Raw genomic sequence first — 17,963 nt, 5'->3', positions numbered from 1 at the left:
ATGTGGCGTGATGAGGCACATTTTGTGATAGTATTATTTTATTATTATGACATTTTTGCACTTAACACTGTCTAGGCATAGAAAGCACCCCGTTGGTAGCAGTTTAACACCTAACTATTGCAAAAAGCAACAGAAAGGTGACTAGTCAACCTTTTGAAAGGACCTTTCCCTGTGCGCCAACACATGCTGCTGGGTTTTTTATGTAGCGTTTGAGCTAGAAACATTTTTTTAAACTTATTTTTATTAAAGACTGCGTTCAAGTACATCAAGTATAGGTACTCACAAGTACATTTACAAAAGGTATGGTCAGAATATCACTGATACTGTTAAGAACACACCCAGTTAGCATAAACTGGCTCATTACTCGGAAGAATGAGTTGCTCGTACATTTATCAGCAATACAATAATATCTATGGAATCGTCATTTTCAAACAATTAGCTACAAACATTTTTATAAATCTGCAGTTTATGCAGCAGATAACGGATTATGTGGCAAATCCATAACTATGAGAAAAAACACAGCATCCGCACAATCACATGATTCAAGTAGCCCTGCCCATAGGTCCCAGCAGAAGGAATCATTAACCATCCACACACATATGAATGTTGTATGAATAAATGTACTGATGCATAGAATGTTCTTTCATTTAGACAATGACAAGATAAAACTTTTCTTTTGCTAACTTTTTCCATTTATTTATTTTTCATGTAATGCTGCAAGTTAGTAAAAGCCTCAAAGCAGGAAGAAAATAAAACATACCCGAGGTAAATCTATATCCTAATTGTGCACACATTTTTACCCACTTTTCTGAGAAAAAGATAAATCCTTTGCAAAGCGTTTCTGATATGTCACTGTTTTCAGCCCCTAGGAACCTTGTGATGGAAGCCTGCAGCCTCTTTAGGGTGAGTGGGTGAAAGTGTTCAGGATGTCTGTGCTGTTGATTTCTACATCGAAGCAGCTACTATCCCTGCAGAATTTCACACCACTCTACAGGCCTGAAACTAACTTATGTCAATGGTTTTAATATTTAAATAAACAATGAGGCACAACCCACAGGGCTTCACACCCCCGTGAAACATTAGGGTGAAAAACGCTTGTTTTTTTCATTCTGAATGGCCTAAGATGGGCCAGGGTATCCCTTGGGTGGGCCTGGCCCACCTGGCCCACCCTCTAGAACCGGGCCTGGGAAGGACACTGGCCGCCGGCAGAAACTGTACTCCGTCCAACCTCCAAGGAACAGCGGAAGAACTGAAGTGTAAGAATGGAAGACCTGAAGAGAAAGAGGAAGGAGGAGCTGCCCCCCAATGAGAAGCAAGGAAAAGAGAGTGACGTTGGAGTGAACCAATGGTAAGCAAAGGAAAATAATGGCTGGACTCAAAGCCCATTTTTTTAGGGGGGGTTATGTACAAGAGATTTCGCAAGCCCTGTGCAGGCGAAAGCTAGAAAGGATCGTGCATACTCATACTCTCTCTTGTGACATCATGAGAGCTAAAGAGGGTCTGAATTCCCCAATTCCAGCCTTTGTTGACTTTATAGGGCACTCATGCCAACATTATTTTTTGATGCTTCATAACATAGCACAAACAAAAACATAGTTTGGAACTCTATTTTTGTATGCGCTATGTAAAACTGCCAAAATTAAAATGCTGATTATCTGCCACCATTCATGCCAATAGACCTGATTCAGACAGTTTGCCTCTGTTTCCATATAAATCATGGGGAAGCTATGTTCTCCCCACTATTTTTTTACAATCTCCCACTTGCCTTCCCCAAAATGTTGGCACGAATGTCGAGGCCTGTCACATGCTCCAAGAACTAAGTACAAAGCCTTAACATTCGATTAACTTTAGAGGTAATTCTTGGAGGGGGAGATCAGAGCGTGCGTGACAGGCATCAACAGTTCACTTTTGCGTTGGTTCCAGCAGATCATGATTCAGCAATCCGAATGGGGTTCCTGCATACAGGAGTCGGGAGGCGGGAGACTAGCCTTGAAATGGGTAATCTCCTGCCTGAATCTGAATGGATTGGCATGTATGGGAGGGATAGGTATACATCCTTAGTAACAGTCATGAGAACATTCTACAATGCATCCCCAACTAAAAATACACATACCCCTGAACATCTCAGAACATCATTAAACCACAGGGGTAACCACTTGAAAAATGCAATGCATTTGACACACAATGGATGATCCTGTTAAATCAGAAAGACAAACTCATGCACCCACACCCTGAGGGGCCTGCTGCACCAGAAAGCCCACAGAATTTACAAGACCTGTTGCATCACTGGTAGCTTATTAACTATAGGCACACCCGCCTACCTGTCCAATAAACGGCATGCCTCAGAAGGGAGACCAATTTAAAATAATGATTCATACCTTGACTATATTTGAAATCAAGATGAGCACCTCAAGGTCCCAGCAGATGTGGAATCCTTTCTGCTCTGCCGGTCGTGTTCTATTGTGCTTAAGTAAATCCATGTGAAATATGTGCCAGGAGACACAAGAGTCCGTAGGCTTTCCTATGAAAGTTGAAGAGAGGCGTGAACATCAAACGCTACTGTGCACCCTGACACTAAAGGCCCTAGGCTAGATACTGTGAGCCTCAAACCCCCATGAGGGCCATGACAGCAGAGAGGGTCCATGCAGCTTCACATGCTGCTGAGAGCCATGACACCAGAGACACAAGGATGGGCACAATAGAACCTCATCCTTTGCTTTGGGCAAGGACAACAAATGGTCCTGGCTGGGTACAGTGAGCATCACACCCTACCTTGGGCAGGGACCGCATGGAGGGTCCAACCAGCCTCCACCCCCCTGAGAACCACACGAGCAGAGGCCCCAACCTGAAATCAAAACATCCTCACTTCCGGCTGTAGGCTGAAACACCAGGCTGACCCGGCGTTTATTCCATCACTTATGCCACCAATGGATAATGTTGTACTTTTTACAACTTTGCATTGTTTTTTACTCCCTCTAGATAGACAATGTCAACCTCGAATCCCTGTATTAATGCTGTGATCTCTGTGCCCATGTACTGTAAAGCACTCTGATACCCCTGGATCGAGCCAGTGCTATATAAAACTCTCAATAAATAAATAAATAAAAGTACAGTGAGCCACACACCCTTTGGAAGGCAGAAGGGAAGGGGTGATTGAGACAGTCTCCCCTTCACTGAGAGTGAGGATCTTAGAGGCGCCAGACTGGGCAGAGTGAGCCTCGCACTCTGCAGACTGACAGAACATCCCAGGCAATGGAACAGCAGGCAGAGTCCAGCCAGCCTCCATCCAGCTGAGGCATATGCCATGGCAGCTATCGCCCTGATGGGCAGTTACTGTTTATGTAAAGTGCTTGGAAATCCAAAGCATGACGGGGAGCAATGCATACATTACTGGACAATTATGTGTACAGCCCAGCTCACAATTGGGAGAGACGGTGTGGCCTAACAGCTAGGGTAGTGGAGCTCAAATCTAGGGAACCCGGTTCCAGTCTCGGCAATGACGCTCAACATTCTGTGATTCTGGGCAAATCCCTTAATCTCCCTGTGCCTAACAAAAATGAATGTTTCCATATGTAAGGCAACTGGTGCTCATGTAAAGCGATGATACCGGATACCTTCAGGTCAAGTTCGCGCTATATAAATCTCCGGAAAAAAATAGACACAATTGTCTAATGATAAATGTACACCCTCCTTTGAACATCACTTGGTGGTGATAGACAAATAGGCAGCTGGTTCTTCAGCACCCACATTGCATGTTGACCCTAGGGTTTGTGGCATGCTACCATCTGCCCCTAGCACCGACAAAAGTGTTCCAAGCTCCGGCTGCCTTCACCTAGGCCGTGACCATGATGCTTTGACTGGACACTGATGGCCCCACTTGATCCATCCCTTTTAAAACAGGGCTTGAAATGATTGCTTTCTGGGATAAAAGGATGCTCATTAAATATACTGCATCATGAAGAAGAATGAAGATTTCCTTACAATTGTCCAAGCTGGATGTTCTGTATCTGTAAATTGAAACTGAAGAAGGATTGTGAGTACCTGGGTGATTTCTCTCCTGTAAATGTCGGTTGTCAATCAGACAGCACCTGGGCTTCGATCCGCCCTCCACATCCTGTCCAGATTAAGGCCTTTGTCACCTCCAGGTATCTGTGTGACCAACCATGGGGCTGCAGTGACAGGTGTACTCCATCACTAATGCCATCTACACAGTTCAGCAGAAGCTGCTCATATATATGGTCATTTGCAACCCTTCTGCAGAGACTATTTAATAGATAGGTCTGCATTGGGAAAACACAGAGCTGGTGTGGGAGTATAAGTGGTAAGACAGGTAAAGCAGACACTTGACCATTGCACTCAGCCATGGCATTTCTAACATGTTATGGCTCCAAACGTGACATCATGAGAGGCAGGAGAAATGGACTGGCCATGAGCAGTAGAGTTAGTCAGCAGTGAAGAAATGCAAGGCAGCAGCAATATTAATCAGCATTGTGTAAGAAACCAAAGTAAAGGCCTTTGTGTCCTGGACATGACTGTGCAGACAAGTCACCTGTGTGCCTCTGATGGCACTTCACTGATTCTGACTGATCACTCCCATACTTGTTTACTATGCACGTTTACTGTCTTGCCCATTATACAATATCAGGAGTGGAACCAAGTAAACAATGACATTCGCTAGGTCCTGAAGAATAGCCAATAACCACCTTGCTGTGCTGCGTAAAAGGGAAATGTCAGGAATGCACTGTATTCTTGATAACCACATTTTATTGATTTAAAAAAAAATAAAACACACAGAGAAACAAGTCCACCTTTCCATAATGTAAGTACAGAAATCAGATACCGAACATCCAGATCACACATCCAGTCAATGGTACTCCCACTAATTGCCCCAAATCTGGTCATGTGTCTGCGGGCATCCTCGTGCTGCATAAATCGGACGTTCATAGCGAACACACCAATCCACACCGCTCCGCAAATCTCGCAACGAGGTGTTGTCTCACTTAGCTACCAGTGTGGTTACCCCAATAAAGGAGTGTCCGTCCTCCAGCCCTCCAACCTCTCCCAGAAGGCCCAATAGTGCAACTCTGGGGTTGAAGTGAATCGGGTAACCTTGAACCATGTAGATCTCTCTTCCTATCCCCTCCCAGAAGGGGACCAGGGATGGACAAGCTCAGACCATGTGAAAGCAATCAGCCTGCAGTAGAGAACGTCATGCACAGCAAGCCTGAGGAGCCCTGCCAGCTGGATGCAGCCGCTGGGGCGTCAGGTAAGTGAGGTGTAGGTAATTGAGCTGCACCATGCGAAGGCGAGCAGAGATGCCACTTCTCTTGGAGCCAGTCCGGCCTCTTGCCAGTCATCATCATCAAGTTCTCCCACCCACACTTCCCATCTCTGGCGCAAGCCTGGAAATCGGTCAGGGGCGTTGAGGATTTGGGAAGTCCTAAAAATCTCGCCTTTGCTCAATCACCTCATCAATGTCTTGGCCTCAAGAGGGTTGAAATCTAGAATGTGCACACCAATGGGTATATGTTCATACATGGCATGGTGCAGCTGCCGATACTGACAGAACTGTGTATGGGAAAGCTGATAATGATCCTGTGTTTCCCAAAATTATGTCAGGGTATCGCCATGCCAGACGTCTTCCGGGTGAGGAACAACTATTTTATCCCATTGTGTGAAGCATTAAAGGCTTGCCATGTGGGCCAACCACATTCCCTGCCAAAGCGGGGTAAATCATGTGAGTTTGTGGTCCCACTTGATGAGATGAAGCGCAGCCCTCCAACACAGTAAGGTCACTTGTGTGCAGTCAGGAATTGACTGGGAGACTGGGTCCCCATAGAGCAGACCCATGAGACTACCGGGGCACAATAGATTCAGTCCTGTTCGATAAGTAGGGCTGTTCCAGCCCCCATTGAACCAGTTATTTATTTTCATGATTTGAGCTGCTAAATAGTAACCGTATAGGTCGGTCATACCCAGCTCCCCATCATAGGGAGAGTATCTGCCCATAACTAAGGTGGTGGTCTCCCGCCCAGAGAAAGGGCACAATTTTCAATGCCAGTGTTTGAATACCATCACCTGGGGATGGGATGGAATGAGGGAAATTCATATTGACATAAAGGAAATGCGGGAGACACGTCATTTTAAACAATGTTACACATCCCAGGGAGTTCAAGGGCAGTCAGCTCCATAGATGTAAATCCCAATTCAGTCCAGTCATAAGGGGCCGCAGGTTGAGACTCCACGTCAGCTCCGGTAGACGAGAGATATTGTCTGCCAGCATCACCCTTTACCTGCACCAAAAGGGATTTAATTTCATTTATCCGAAGTCCGAAGGCCCCCTTGTAAAGGGGAAGAATCTTTGGGCATCGAGGGCCCGGGGATAGTGGGTCCGCAATAAATAGCAAAAGATCATCAGCATATAAAGCCACAGGTTCCTCTGGGTCTCCTCTCTAGAACCACCCTTAAACCCGGGCGTCGCACCTGAGAAGACGCACCAAAGGCTCAATTGCCAAAGTGGATAAAATGGGGAGAGAGGGCAGCCCTGGCAGGTGCCCCTATGAATCGGAAAGGATAGTGAGAGGGTACCGTTAATTCGAACTGTGGTGGTGGGCCTGCCGTAGAGGAGGCCAACAAGTCTACAGAAGAAAGGCCCTGAAGCCTGCTCTCTGTAGCACTGCCTCCAGGATGCTCCATGCAATGATATCAAAGGCCTTCTCAAAGTCAAGGAGGAGCAGGGACCTAGGACTGCTGATATAATGCACTTGGGATAGAGACAACTGGACCCTACCGATGTAGAGGTGGGTAGTCCTGTGGGGCATAAAGCTACTCTGGTCTAGGTGGATCAGCTGGGGAATGGCTTGATATTAACAAAGACCTTTAGGTCAATGTTGATGAGAGAGATTGGTCTATACAAGGATCATTGGTCAGAGGACTGACCTGTCTTGGGCAGCACCACAATAGTGGCTGGATCCAGACGAAATGATCAATGATCTGCCACCTCCGTTTATAACGTCAAGAGATGAGGGAGCATAAGAGACCGTAAACGTTTGAGGAATTCAGTCGGGAAGCCATCAGGACCTAGTACCTTACCGGAGGCTAGCTCCGACAGAGCTGTGTTGATCTTCTCTGCCGTGATCAGTTGATTGAGGTCTTGGGCCAGAGAAGGGGGAATTCAGGCAGCTGGATCCCTGCTAGTAGCAGTGATTCCAGTTCGCGTGCATGATAGGTGTTACCACATACAGATATAGGGCACTGTAGTAATCCGCAAAAACCTGCACCACCCGCGTAGTATGCTCGTGAAGGTGGCTCCCAGCATCGCAGATGGACCGCACAGTTCTGGACATCGTGGCCTTGGTTGCCAGTCAATAGAGAAGGTTGTCAGACTTATCGCCATGTTCGTACATGCGTTGAGATCAGGGCTGCCAGTTCTGTCACCTGTGTCAGCGTTTGTGTCTCTTTGCCCCAGATGTAGCCCTTAATCAGACCTCGGAGGGCGGGCTTTCTGGAGGCCGATAAAGTTCCAGCAAAAGCAACCGTGTTTCAATTTAGTGCGAAGAAGGACTTATTTTTTTTTTGGCAGAGTCGATACATTCCTGGTTCCCAAGGTACCAAGTGTTAACTCCCTACGTGGGTCTCAGGTGCTCCTGGAAAGGACCCATCTCAAGGAGGAGGAGGGCCTGGTCTGACATGCAGCTAGGAAGAATCAGCACCAGTGTCAGGCAAAGGATGTCAGAGGCTGGGAGTCAAATCTGGTAAATGCACAACAGCATTTTGGCGCTGTGTATTTGTGGGTGTACGCCAGAATACTGGGTTGTCATGTCTTCCATGCATTATAAAGACCTAGTTAATTCGCCCAACTTGAGAGCTGGGAGGAACGCGAGCAATGGCCTGGTCGGGGAAGCCCGGACGTATTTAAGACTGGGTTGGAAACAGTGTTGAAGTTTCCCACCATCAGTGTAGTACCAGACGAAAGGCTAGCAAGAAATCCTGTTGCGTCTGCAGCATGGGCTGGAGCAGCTGTTGGGAGACATACACCAAAAGAAAGTTATAAGGTCTGCCATCAAACCGTTCCTCAATCCCCACAAAGCGCCCCTGGGGGTCAACATGGGATGTAGAAATTACCAGCAAAAATCCTTTATGCAGCAGAATAGCCACTCCCTGAGAACCTCGGGAGAAGCCCGCATGTAACACCCAGTTGTAACCAAAGTGAGGAAGAAAGGAGCATTGCGTGCCCAGCAAAGGAGTTTCCTGAAGCACAACTACCTCCGGCTGGAGGCATTTCACGTATCACAAGATGGCTGATCATTTGATGCTGTCTAGGAGACCGTTAACATTCCAAAACAAAGCTTTATCCATTGGGGATGGGAAAGGGGTCTATGGGATCGACAGTTCTTGGGAGAACAGTGTGGAAGTCAGGAGTAAGGCATTTGCAGTGAAATCACAAAAGCTAATGTATTGTAGCGCTTGTGCGTTGTGTACAATGAATGCGGTAGCTGTGTGTGAAAAAAAAAAAACAACTAATACAACAATCCATCCCCCCAGCTCCTCCCACCCCACACTTCCACCCCTTACGTATCTGTCACCCTAATCCCAAACATAATGATGGTCAAAGATGGCCTGGGGCTATCCAAATGTCCCTGAACACCCCTCAAAAGGATAACAGTGCCTGACAACAATCTCAATGCATGTTGTTACATTATATATAACACAAGTAAGAAAAAAGGAAAGCCTCCCCCCCCAACACAAACCCCTACAGCGTCCCAAGTGAATGTACTTATCAGGAAAGCATCACAGCTACTGTGCTGGTCCATGTCGCTTTGCTAAAACAGTTCCCTGTCTCCCAAAAGTCAAGCATCAGAGGAGTGTCTCAGTGTCATCATCTAGGGATCTAAATAGGTCTGGAGTGTCAGATAACAGGGCAGCAGGAGTAGGACCTATGGTGGAGCCAGCGTCACATTGCGGACTCGGTGAGGGACAGCCTCTCCATGGAATAATTTGTGCCTTTTGAGAGCGGGTCTCTTCCGGGAGAGAGGAGCTTAGGGCCATATGTATCAAAAAAGAGTTTTGCGATTCTCAAATTGTGATTTTTAGCTAATCGCAATTAGAGAATCGCAAAATGCAATGTATGTAGGATTAGCAAAAAAAATTGTGAATCCTACATATTCCTTATTTGCGAATTGCAAATTGAGTTTTGCAAATAAGGAATACCTTCCCATTCATTCCTATGGGCTTGTAGGCACATAGGAATGAATGGGAAGACATTCTCAATTGGCGATTACCAATTAGAGAATCACAAATTGAGAATGCAATTTCAAGGCTGCAAGGGTGCCAAAAGGACACCCCGTTGCACCCCTGAAATATGCATGTGTGCACATTTTGCGCACATACATGCTTTAAGGGCATGTATATGCGATATATGGCACTTTAAAAAAATCAAAAAAGTGCTTTTTTAAAGAAAATCGCAAATTACCACCAACTTGAACTTGGTGGTAATTTGCAATTCCTTAAGGCCAAATAGCAAATTTCTGGTTCTTCCAGAATTGCATTTAAGGAATCACAATTTACAATTCCTTAATTACATTCGCAAAATAGAGAATCGCAAATTTTACAATTCTCTATTTTGCGATGGCCTTTTGGGATGATACATCCCAAAAGGCTTTTTCCAATTCGCAAACGGGCCGATTCTGAGAATCTGCCCGTTTGCAAACGGGAAAAAGGCTTGATACATATGACCCTTAGATACTAGATTACGGGTGGTATTTCCCTTCTGTGCCCCAGTGTTCTCCAGGGCACAGAGATGTCGCAGTTTTCTCTGTTCTGTCCCCCACTTTCAAGCCTGTTCCGGAGTGTCAAAGAAGTAAGTCGATGAGTCGTAGATCAATTTTAACCTAGCGGGGAAGAGGAGAATGTATTGGAGGCCAAGAGCACAGATATTCTGTTTGATGACCTCTAAGGAGAGTCAGCGCTGCTGGACTGCACATGTATAGTCTGAGAAAACCATGATTTTAGTGTTTTGGAAGCTCAAGTCATGGTGTTGTCTGGCCTCGCGGAGAATGGTGTTGCGGTCCAGATAATTAAGGATGCGGACAATGACAGGATGAGGAGGGGGTCCTGGGGATGGTCACCAAGGAGCTATGTGCCCTCTCCACCACAAAACAGCGAGACAGTCTGTAGGAGCGGACCCAGGACCACAGCCACTCTTCTGACAAACAATTCGCACTTGACGTCTCTATCTCCTCAGGGAAGCCAATAAATCACAGGTTATTCCTCCATGAGTGGTTTTCGGCATCTTCAGCCCGCTTTTCCAGGGAGGCCATCATCGGGAGCAGCTTTGAAACTTCGAGTTTTAGGTTCATGACCTCATCTTCTACTGTGGAGACCCTGGTTTAAGCTTCCGCCACTGGACCAGCCACATTGCGAGGATCTTGGCAGAATAGGGAGATATCTACTTGGACTTCACCTACCTTGGCCTCAAGCACCTCTCTCGAGTCTTGGATAGCTTTATGGATGATATCCAGGTCTGCCTGCACTGTGGGTGTCCCCACGGAAGGGTGCTACCCAGTGGCCCCAATCGCTCCAGAGGTAGACCTAGTCTATTGGTCAATTTTGGATTGCGTCGACGGATGGGGTTTTTCTCGACCCATCTACAAATACACATCTTATAGCACTCCACAATCCAGTGGGAATGTTCTGGTGGCCCGCTTACACCACCAGGCAGCACGAGCAGCCACACCAACAGAAAGTCTCCTGCAGACCAGCTCAGCGTGACAGGGAAAATGACGATGGTAGGGGTGCATCAATGACGTGTTCGCTTCACCCCCGTGGCCCCTCTCCACCATGGGTGGAATCTGGTGCTCCGCAGAGTGGGCAGGAAAATGGCCGCAGTGCCACCAGGTCGAGGTGACCACCCAGCAAGGAGTCTAGAAGAGTGAGAGGGGGAGAAGAAAAGCCTCAGCTCACAGAGCCATGTTTCACCGCCTCCGATGAAGCACAAATCAGGCAGGTCTACGCAGCACCCTGGCCAGGTAGGAGAGGGAGGGAAGAAAGAGAGGGCCCCCAAGGAAAGAGTGCAGTAGCAACAGGCCCCAGCGCCAGTAGGAAAGTCTGTGATCGCCGAGAATGACTCAGAGAGGTCACGTGGAGCAAAGCGGCAGCGCCCACACCTCCATAATTATGTCTCCCTCACCTCTATTCAGCAACAGATGGAGGGAGGGATTCTCCATCTTGGCCGCAGGCAGTGTGTATTGGGCTGCGGTTGCAATTATACTCCGGCCTGAGGCAACAATCAAATGGGCCGTGCCTGACCCACATCAGCAGGGTGCAGGGTCAAATAGGCAAACTAGGCCTCAAGGTGGGCAGTGACTCTGTCTCCACCCGATGGCTTCAGCACCAGTCCAAGTGCTAGGTGACAGTCCTCATCAAGGAGCAGGGGGACTGGTGAAGAGGCAACACGGCATATGCCGTTTAGGGCCGACGGTTCAGCGTGGCAGAGAACCTAGGTTGTGGCTGCCATTTGTCTCCAGTCTACAGCGTGACTGAGGCCAGTTTTGCAGCCAAATCTGCAGCCGGTGTAATCTTGACACCTAAGGCCATGGAGGAGGCATCCGGGATTGCTGTCTGGCCAAAGATGCATGCAAATCATCACAGGGCGGCAGGAGCTGAGTAAAAACGCTGCCACCATGTTAACTAGCAAGCCATACCCTGTGGAATGCACCATATTTAACATGACACAGTGCATTCCTGTCCTTTCCTTGCGCTGGAGCACAATGTGCTGCCTAGCGCCAGTGCAGGCACCCTTACGCCATGGTGCACAGGTGCCTGCATTGCAGACAGGTTTGTTGTTGTGCAGGAAGGGAAACCTTCCTGCACAAAAACAATTCTTTGAGCATCTTCCTCTTTCTAGAAAGTGGAAAAAACGAGGGAAAATAAAGATATTTCTCCTCGTTACACCTCACCTGGGCAGGTGTAGCATTTTGATGCATTCCCAGGTTTACCAGTGTTGGTAAATCTGGGAATGGGCCAAAATCCATGGGTAGATGCGAGGTAACACCCACGCTCCACCCATGGGATGCCTCCCTGGGGCAAAGTAACGGAACACAGCTATTTGCGATGTGTTACGTAACTCCAGGTTTATCAACCCATGCAGGGCCACACAAGGTGGCCTTGCATGTCTTGATAAATCTTACTTTAGTGTTGGGTCACCCTTGCAGCCCCCACCCACTTGTGTGGCACAAGGGCGATGCAACACACTGAAAAATATGCCCCCTGATTTCTAGTTTTTTGATGCTCCCATGTAAAACCAAATTGATTCCGTGTCGGTGATGAGACTGCATCTGTTCCTTGGGTGACACATCAAAGAAAAGACTTGCTAGCCAACTACATTTCACCAGAAATGAATTAATTCAATACCATAGGAACACACTAAATTATCTACCTACTTCACTCCTTTCCCGTACAAGAACATTACATCCTGAGATTAAAATACCACAGTACTTTCCACTGGGTAACCATCCCATGTCATGCCCTTACATACCCTCTAGTAATTAATACAGAGTATGGAATAGTGATGTGCATACCCCTCAGTGCCCTTACATACCCAGAGTATATCAGCCTTATGTACTATGAGTATTTATGGGTGTCGAGGGGTATTCATAGCAATGCAGTCAGTGGTTTTTTAACAGGACCAGAAGACGGAGCTGTCTCGCTATGTTTAAAAATCACTTCAGATTAAAGTTTAATCTGTTGTTGTTGGACTTGGCCCTTTTGCAGCGTCATCCCAGAACTTTTTGCCTTACTCCTGTATTTTTCTGACCTGTTGTAGGTGGTTTTATGACTCTGGGCACTTTACTATTGCTGATCAGTGCTAAAGTGCATATGCTCTCTTTGTAAATTGATGTTATGGATTAGTGATTCCATGACTGGAATATTTGATTTACTTGTCAGACCCTAGTACAGTGCACTATGTGTACCCAGGGCCAGTAAATCAAATTCTACAGGTGGGCTTGCAGCACTGATTGTGCCACCCACAGTAGCAGCTTGTAAAATATGACCCAGGCCTGCCATTGCAGAGCCTGTGTGCAGTCTAGGACTGCCATGTCGACTTGGCAAGTGAACACGCTTGCCAGTCCCTAAACTTCCCTTTTCTACATATTAGTCACCCCTAAGGTAGCCCCAGGGTACCCCTGTGGGCAGGGTTCATTGTATGTGAAAGGTAGGACATGCCCTGATGTGTGTGGCATGTCCTGATAGTCAAATATTGTCAATTTTGTTTTTCACTATTGCAAGGCTGTCTGTTCCCATAGGACAGAATAAGGAGTTTGTTTATAACATCTTATAAACATAACTGACCCTGGGAACAAGATAGGAAAATAACGTTTAGTATGCCTTTAGTGAGGGTGATTTTTACATTCTGCATTTGAAAATACCACTTTTAGAAAGGGGTATTTTCTTGCCTAACCATCCAGGGTGCCTCTGCTAGGTTTGTTTATTGCATGTCTGGCTTTTGGATGACAGGGGCCGGAGGAGGGCTGTGGCTCCAAAAGTCTGAGGGTCAGGGCTGGGCTGAATACGCTTGGTCTACATATGGAGTGGTGGGAGGAGTAGCATCTTCACCTGAATAGGGCTGTGCCCGCCTTCCACAATGAGAGCTCCAACCCCCTGTGGTATGTCTGAATAATAATCCACATTTGTAAAGCGCGAACAATCACCCGTAAAGGTCTCTAGGCGCTGGGGGCTGTCGGGAAGATTAAGCAAGCTATTGCCCAGAGTCACATGATGCTGGGCTAATCTGCTGCCAGCGCTGGGGATCGAACCGTGATCCCCAGATTCCGGAGTCAGTTGCCCTGGCCGTGGCGCCACACCTCTTCCTCTGAAGACAGGGCTCACACTGACAAAGGAGGTTGTTGTGCACTTGCAAAGTGCCCCACAAAACTGGTTTTGGCTGGGTACAGACACTTGCTGCCTTCAGAGAACAAAGGATTTTGGTGTATAAAAAGAGGGGCCCAGACCCCAGACTTTTAGATCACTTCTGGGGAATCAAGAGGAAAGCTTTGCCAAGGAGAAGAGCCGGTTAAGCGCAGGAGGAATACTGCCCCAGTGATGTTTGCTGTCTGGGATTGGCCTGCATTGGCTGCTTGCTGCAAAGGAAAGGAGAAAGGGACTTTGCTGTTTGCTTTGTCACCTGCTTGTAGAAAAGATCTCCAAGGGCTTGAAATTGAGCTTGCCTCCTGTTCTGAAGTCTCAGCGACACAAAGGCTTCACCACCAGCTCCACTGAATTCCCTTGCTGGGAATTCCAACCTGCAAAGAGGTGCCTGCTGCTGTTTAGGACCTCTGGAGACTGTTTGTCGCTGGGAACTTGGAAATCGATCCAACACTGAAGAAGAGTGTCGCATCCGCACTGGTTTCCTGACGCATCACTGAAGAAACCGTCGCAGCGCCTGCCGCAGCTCGAGAAATCGCGTCACACCGATCCTGATGCAAGCCTGCCGTGCGGCTGCACGAAGACACGCATCGTACTGGATAGACGCATCGCATCGAGGCGCCAAAGACTGTTGCATCATTTGGGGTCCGCAGTAAGAAACAGACGCATCCACTCCCCACGCAGTAAGGAACTGATGCATTCCCTCCCCTGCGCCGCAGTAAGGAACAGACGCATCACCTCCCCTGAGTGTAAGGAACAGATGCATCACCTTCCCTGCGGCCATTTTGTTTGCTTTGCATGACGCATCTAAGGTACTTTTGAGAAAAGCGTCGCATTTAAAACGTGTATTGCACTAAACTATTTCTGCCAATTGAAAGTCTTATTTTTTATTACTGTATTGTGGATTTTTGTCGTTTGGTCTTGTTTTGGCTTAGATAAAGATTACTTATTTTTCTAAACTGGTGTGGTGTCCATTTGTAGTGTTTTCACTTTATTACTGTATGTGTTCACAAATGCTTTACACACTGCCTCTGAGATAAGCCTGTCTGCTCGTGCCAAGCTACCAAGGGGGTGAGCAGCTTTATTTTAGGCGTGTATCCTCCTTACCCTGACTAGAAGCAAGGGTCCCTATTTGGACAAAGGTACCTACCTCTGCCAACTAGAGACCCCATTTCTAACAGTCGTGGTTTTTAAAAATAGAGGGACTGCTCCCTCTTCCAGCCCTGTTTGAAAACCAAACACTGCAGATTAATTCTACCGGCAGAGCAGCGGGATTTATTAGTAATTCGGCATTACTAGAGTAATGCCGAATTACCAAATTCCACCTGTGGAATTCAAAATTTCGCCCACGCCTAGTTGAAGCAGAACTACTGAATTCCATTTTTTGTCATGGTCATCACTGACTGCCATAATTTTAGGCATGCCCATCTTTAGACTTCCTTAAAAAATGCAAATGCTGACACATTTCTGGAATTGTATGAGATCCTCTGCAAAAGTGATTCTTTGAGTATTAGGAAGTGGGAGTGGGAGGAGGTTGTGAGTTTACAGGCCAATGATGCAATCTCTTTGTTGGCTAGATCCTCAATGATCCTGCTTTGCTTAGTCTGGTGTAGCGATCCTAAGCTGGGATCTAATAGCCTGATTTAGGTAATTGGTAAAGACATTGGATTGGAAGATCCAGGATAAGCACTGTTGACTTTGACAAGCTAATAGCTACTCTTGGGTGTTGTGTCACAAACCATGTATGTGGCCCACAGGGGCGCCAAGCACAGGCCATTCTGAGCTGTTAAAGGGAGGATAGAAGTTCCTCTACACATAGGAGGTCTTCATCAGGGTACAAGTCAGACAAGATTGTGAGAAGCAGTCCTGAAAACAAAAGGGAAATTGTGTATTTTTGGAAAATAAAAAGCTGGAGAGTCAGTCAATTGAATAGAGATTGATATGAAGTCATGGAAAGGCAATTTACCTCAGCGTAAAACTCAGAAGAACAATGTATATGTGAAGTAAAAAAATGTAACAAAGTTGCACATAATCAGTCAAAAAAGTTGTTTTTTTCAGGTATGCTTGCAAAGCGACTATAATATGATATGTGGCAGGATTTAATAAGGTGCATACACTAATATAGAGCGGGAGGAGGTTTAAAGACCAGTGAGGGTGATCTCCCCAGAAAAACACTAAACACAGGTTGACCCTCAGGTCTGCAAAAGAAGGGAAAAGGTAAAGAAAGAGACGGAGAAGGCAGACTATATAGGAGGCGTCCCTTTTAAGGACGGTTTCCCCCACGGACCAAAGGTGGCATGCTTCATCATTGGGAAGCGTCCTCGGACCATGAACCTAGTCATGGTGCAGGCTACAACCTCCATGCTGCGAGGGAGGAGCTCAGGGATGTTTTATTTGTCAGAGGGACTAATGCTAAGACCCAATGTGACTTTAAACCAAAGCAAGAAAGTGAAAAATACAAAAAGTGGGGAAGGAGGAAGAGAAAAAATAGAACAAGCGTGACAAATGCAGAAAGCAGGAACCTGTAAGAGTGTGATAAAGGGGCAGAGACTGTCTAGTGGTGGAAGAAAGTAGCATAAGGTGGACTCAAGACTATGCAGAAACAGAGGCTGCTTCACAATGTTTGATTTGAGATACCTTTCGTGTTCTTCGCCCACAAATTCACGCAAAGACAGGTCAGATGCAAACGTTACTTTATTCTCCTTGTTCTCGCTGCTGCCCGCATGCACGTCCTTGCCTGTGCCCTCACTGTCCAGGAATGCCCTCCCCACTCCCTGACCGGAAGTGGTGTCCGGTTCCTGTCCCCTCGCAACGTTCGGGTGCAGGGTCCTAGTGCCCTCTGACCCAGGTCACTACATCACCGAGACCTATAGTCCTAAGGAAAGCGCCTAACCCCTTAGGGACAATATTTGAGTGCAGTAACATGTCAATGGAAAAGACAAGCAGAGTCTGAAGCTAAACCCTCCTGTTTGAAGCTTGTTTTAGAGAGACACGAGTAAAAAAACATTTTTAAGTGACCCACACACCATTTTAATACAGGTCTGACCATGTAACAAAGAAATAACATAAATATTGACAAAAGGGACATAACCCCAGCCAAACTGGGGAATTCATATATAGGAGACTGTACAACCAGTAGTGAACGGTAGTACTCTTGGATAATGAACAACCAGTTGTGAGCTGTAGTACTCCCAGATACTTCCCAGTGATAGATGTGGAAGCCATTGTTGACACGTACCACACTAGGATGGTAAGAGCGCCTCTTCCTATATGAGTACATGAATGTCTGGTTATGCCATAAGAGGTTTGACTGCTTCTGTATGTTTATGTTTACAGAGGGTGTACTGCAGTCATCTAGCTCCTCCCACTCCCTGTTTAGTGTGTTATCTACCTGTGTTATAACCATCCTGTATGTGTGAGTGCAGTGTGTGATATTACTACTGCTACTAAAACCTGTCCATTACTTATTCTTTGTGTTAGAGAAGATTGTGCTGCTGCTGCCGATGCTGTACCTTTGCTGTGTTGTGAAGGCTGTTATAAAACTTTCCACTACACAAAATACAATACAATTTGCTTTGCCAGTGCTTGTTTTGATGCTTAATGTGAGTAACACACTGAACTCTGACAAAATATGTGAGCAGAGTGTAAGTTTAGTTTTACGTGTGCAACAAGCAGTTTTTTAAATGAACTTTGTTATACTTTAAAGCATAGCTGGCAAGACATTTGTGACAACTTTGTACAATTCTGTCGATTTAGCCAACAGCCTTCATCATGCTGCAGTATTTAGTCTATAATGGCATTGTTAAAAGCAAAACTACATGCCCCACAATGCAACAGGAAGATGGCAGAAAAGCTAAGAATGACTGATAATATGATATGTCATAGTGCCACTTGACAAACTTCTGACATGGAAAATAAAATGTACCCATGGCCTACTGCCTTTTTCCTGTTTGCAATCAATGGTTAAACAGCCTAGAAGGTGAGGGGCAGCCTTTCAAATGACATACCAGCAACTCACTACTAGAAAGCTGATATTAACA

The 17,963-nt window shown here is 46.5% G+C and overlaps 1 long non-coding RNA gene across 1 annotated transcript in view; it reads right to left on the bottom strand.

Moving 5' to 3' along the window:
* Positions 1–16,661, bottom strand: part of LOC146833638 (uncharacterized) — a 90,948-nt gene extending 74,287 nt beyond the window's left edge. The window contains exon 1 of the long non-coding RNA XR_014960260.1: positions 16,561–16,661. This is a non-coding gene — a long non-coding RNA (uncharacterized LOC146833638). The remainder of the gene's footprint in view (positions 1–16,560) is intronic.
* Between the last annotated feature and the right edge of the window lie 1,302 nt (positions 16,662–17,963).

The sequence above is a fragment of the Triturus cristatus genome, chromosome 4_2, assembly GCF_964204655.1.
Source record: "Triturus cristatus chromosome 4_2, aTriCri1.1, whole genome shotgun sequence".
Classification (NCBI taxonomy): Eukaryota; Metazoa; Chordata; class Amphibia; order Caudata; family Salamandridae; genus Triturus; species Triturus cristatus.
Note: the sequence above shows the minus strand (reverse complement) of the source record. Positions and strands in the feature narration are given on the sequence as shown.